General features: G+C 36.8%; 1 pseudogene; it reads right to left on the bottom strand.

Annotated features, from left to right (window-relative positions):
- Positions 1–817: 817 nt before the first annotated feature.
- Positions 818–1,341, bottom strand: LOC139714342 (uncharacterized; annotated as a pseudogene).
- Positions 1,342–4,856: the final 3,515 nt, after the last annotated feature.

Consider the following 4,856-nt stretch of genomic DNA (forward strand, 5'->3'; position numbering starts at 1 on the left):
AAGTTATAAATATATCATACAAATAAAAAAAAATGTGGCTGAAACATAGAAAAAGACTACAAACAAGTTTTTTCTTGACATAGATTAATTGTGTTAGCTTGCATACTTGTATATTACGATGATTAAACTAAAGAATACATGCGTGCAAGTGTCCATTGACTCTTGCGTGCACCAGATATACATCTATTAATCATTATTTACAACAATTCTGTCCAGTATCTTGTATAGCCTGCATTTCGAAGAAAAACTAATACATGTACAGCACACCTCACTCTATCAAAGACATAAATGAGACTTATACAACAGTACATCAGCACCTGTGATAATAATCACACGAATGAACACAAAACATATCTTTACACTGCAGAATTACTAGTAAAAGACGGGCCATGTTTTAATCAGTTTTATGTCGTAGAACAGTTCTATGTAATGTACCACTTGGGAAGTCAGTTTTGACATGCGGGTCTGAATTGACTGACGGTATAACCATCGGTTTTAATGGTTTGCCATACTGCGTGTACGTGAGTAAAAAATACGCAATATACAGGACAAATACACTCGTAAAAATGAAACAGAATATTATCACTTAGAGAGAGAGAGAGAGAGAGAGAGAGAGAAAAGAAAGGTCAAAAGCATTTCACAAAGCTTAGGTTATCAACGACTAACCGATGACACTGCGATGTGACAACTATATGATACAGTTCCTTTCATTATTGAGAGCGTGCATTGATACTATCCAATGTCAAAACAAGCAAACAAAGATAACAAAATGTATATATATAGAGAGAATGATCTAATGACAACAGCTTCACTTATCTTAAATGTCCAAATAGGTAGTTGAAACGTTGTCTTCCAATACCTTTCTCTTTGGATAGAAGTAGGTAAAGGCATTCTTAATTTGTGAATAAGTGGAAATTCCGTTTTGGACCACACGAAATCCCTTGTTGATGCCACTACCAGCAACCTTTGAACGGAGTACCTGCAGGTACGTATCTTTTGAAATGTCATTTTGTTTCTTATTGATCCCTTTGCAACTGAATTTGTCAGTAGGACCAAAACAGTAATACGTTTTACTGCAAAGTGCTATTATCCCATCCCCCTCCCACTCTACTTTGAATAACCCAGGTGTTCTCTTATCATATCGAGCGTTCTCGGGGGTATCGTTTCGAGGAAACCAGTGTGCCTTGTTGTTTTCATACTTCTGTCTCATATTGGGTTTGATTATGTTATCGAACGACTCGACGAAATGGCGATATAAGCGGAGTCAGTATCCATTTCGCACATTTGAAAGTCTGACAGATCCACGTATTCCAAGAGAAAATCGTAATAAAACTGAAGCATACGTAGTTTCGCTAATGGTAGACGGCATGACCGATTTGAACAGGAAGGTCCATGGTAATCTTTCTCTTTGCCATATCAACCTCGTAACAATTGTCTGAGATGGGGTTCAAGTCCCGGAAAAATGTATCGTTAACGTGTTTCTCGGCTTTCTTCCCATCGCAAACATTGACGTTTCGATGTCTTTCCTTATTTGTTATTGTTTTACCATAAGACGAGTTGCCGATGAGTTTCATGGTGTCAGCTATAATGCTCTTAGAGGGATCAATATCACCCTACGTCTAGCATTTGACACGCTTTCACCAAAGTGTTTGAAACAGGCAACGGGCTTGTACTCCACAAACTGGTGTATCTTGGATACGACCAATCCATGGCGAAGATACCATTGGAGTAGAGGTGTGTACAGTAGAATGTTCTGGCCAAACATACTGACATATCTAGAGAAGATATCGGGGACGTGATGGGATCCTACGCCAAGGAACATGACATCATGAACACTCCTAGGCGTAGCTTAATTGGTAGTATGTTTGGCCAGAACATTCTACTGTACACACCTCTACTCCAATGGTATCTTCGCCATGGATTGGTCGTATCCAAGATACACCAGTTTGTGAGTACAAGCCCGTTGCCTGTTTCAAACACTTTGGTGAAAGCGTGTCAAATGCTAGACGTAGGGGTGATATTGATCCCTCTAAGAGCATTATAGCTGACACCATGAAACTCATCGGCAACTCGTCTTATGGTAAAACAATAACAAATAAGGAAAGACATCGAAACGTCAATGTTTGCGATGGGAAGAAAGCGAGAAACACGTTAACGATACATTTTTCCGGGACTTGAACCCCATCTCAGACAATTGTTACGAGGTTGATATGGCAAAGAGAAAGATTACCATGGACCTTCCTGTTCAAATCGGTCATGCCGTCTACCAATTAGCGAAACTACGTATGCTTCAGTTTTATTACGATTTTCTCTTGGAATACGTGGATCTGTCAGACTTTCAAATGTGCGAAATGGATACTGACTCCGCTTATATCGCCATTTCGTCCGAGTCGTTCGATAACATAATCAAACCCAATATGAGACAGAAGTATGAAACAACAAGGCACACTGGTTTCCTCGAAACGATACCCCCGAGAACGCTCGATATGATAAGAGAACACCTGGGTTATTCAAAGTAGAGTGGGAGGGGGATGGGATAATAGCACTTTGCAGTAAAACGTATTACTGTTTTGGTCCTACTGACAAATTCAGTTGCAAAGGGATCAATAAGAAACAAAATGACATTTCAAAAGATACGTACCTGCAGGTACTCCGTTCAAAGGTTGCTGGTAGTGGCATCAACAAGGGATTTCGTGTGGTCCAAAACGGAATTTCCACTTATTCACAAATTAAGAATGCCTTTACCTACTTCTATCCAAAGAGAAAGGTATTGGAAGACAACGTTTCAACTACCTATTTGGACATTTAAGATAAAGTGAAGCTGTTGTCATTAGATCATTCTCTCTATATATATACATTTTGTTATCTTTGTTTGCTTGTTTGACATTGGATAGTATCAATGCACGCTCTCAATAATGAAAGGAACTGTATCATATAGTTGTCACATCGCAGTGTCATCGGTTAGTCGTTGATAACCTAAGCTTTGTGAAATGCTTTTGACCTTTCTTTTCTCTCTCTCTCTCTCTCTCTCTCTCTAAGTGATAATATTCTGTTTCATTTTTACGAGTGTATTTGTCCTGTATATTGCGTATTTTTTACTCACGTACACGCAGTATGGCAAACCATTAAAACCGATGGTTATACCGTCAGTCAATTCAGACCCGCATGTCAAAACTGACTTCCCAAGTGGTACATTACATAGAACTGTTCTACGACATAAAACTGATTAAAACATGGCCCGTCTTTTACTAGTAATTCTGCAGTGTAAAGATATGTTTTGTGTTCATTCGTGTGATTATTATCACAGGTGCTGATGTACTGTTGTATAAGTCTCATTTATGTCTTTGATAGAGTGAGGTGTGCTGTACATGTATTAGTTTTTCTTCGAAATGCAGGCTATACAAGATACTGGACAGAATTGTTGTAAATAATGATTAATAGATGTATATCTGGTGCACGCAAGAGTCAATGGACACTTGCACGCATGTATTCTTTAGTTTAATCATCGTAATATACAAGTATGCAAGCTAACACAATTAATCTATGTCAAGAAAAAACTTGTTTGTAGTCTTTTTCTATGTTTCAGCCACATTTTTTTTTTATTTGTATGATATATTTATAACTTTAGCTCGTATTTCATGCCAACGCTTTTTTCGATCATACTCCATTCTCAAAAAGTGTGGAGTGTTAACTCTAATTTGTCCTACAATTGTCAATTTGTCATTAGTCTTTTGATTTTATGAACTGTATTGTTATCACTACAGGAATATAAACTGTCTTTTTGTTCTTGTCAGAAACAAACCTATTATTGTTGCGTTTGTATTTTCATAACTTTTGTAACCGTAAGTCAATAATCAACGATCATGCATAGTAACGTAAATAAACACAACGCCGAAGTAATGTTTGCATAACAACGGCTTAAGTTTGGTTTTGCATATATAGGTGGTTCGTCGACTGTTAATACGAATTTACAGTCACTTATTTTTATTGCCGTGAATTAGCAGAGAAGGGTTTTACAACATTCATCGTCTATATATTTGCAAAAATGTTTATATTCTTATATACTTGAGACGCATCAAGCTTGGAAGCGTTCCTTCGGGCAAAGCACAGGAAATGCAAATGGCAAAGTATCTCATCAGACGAATAGATGTAAATACATTCAATATTTCATGAGGAAACAGATCATTTGTATTTTGTACAAAAGTGTTTTTTGATTGTATTCATTCTCAAGACGGCTGACTTTTAATTCAGTTGTTAATTGTCATCGTGACAATGTACTGCATTGTTTTTGGCTCAATATTTTTTCTATGCTAAGAAATGATAACGTGTTCGTTTCTATTTTAAATATTTTTTTTTTGCAGTTGTCAGACAAAATGTTTTGAAAACGAGTAATCTCCTATAGTGCACAAATGCATGAAAATGTCAACCAAAACACAACCGCAAAGTATTCCATACGGATAATATAACAGAAGCATGATTTTATATCGTTTGTTGTATCGATTGTTCGTACAGGTTTACAGTAACTTTGTTCATATTAGCTGTACATAAACATAATTTCATGTATAAAGTCTGAAAGCATATTACTTGTGAATATATGTGATCTGTGCCGAAAAAAAGAAGGTTAATCTGTGTATGAAATTTGAATCGATGTTTCTGCATTACAAGAACAAGAAGCGCATGTATTTTTCAAAGTGATGTACCCTAATAAAAAAAGAAAAGAATTGTATCTATCTAAATGCCAAATGTTGCAGTCTTTTCCCTAATCCTTCCTGGAACCAGTGATATGTTCGATACATCCGGCATGTGTGTGAGTGTTGGTGAATGACATTGTTCAATGACATGAGTACAGGAATTTT

This window comes from Diadema antillarum, unplaced genomic scaffold, assembly GCF_040938485.1.
Source record: "Diadema antillarum isolate AM-2024a unplaced genomic scaffold, OU_Dant_1.0 seq00002241_RagTag, whole genome shotgun sequence".
NCBI lineage: Eukaryota > Metazoa > Echinodermata > Echinoidea > Diadematoida > Diadematidae > Diadema > Diadema antillarum.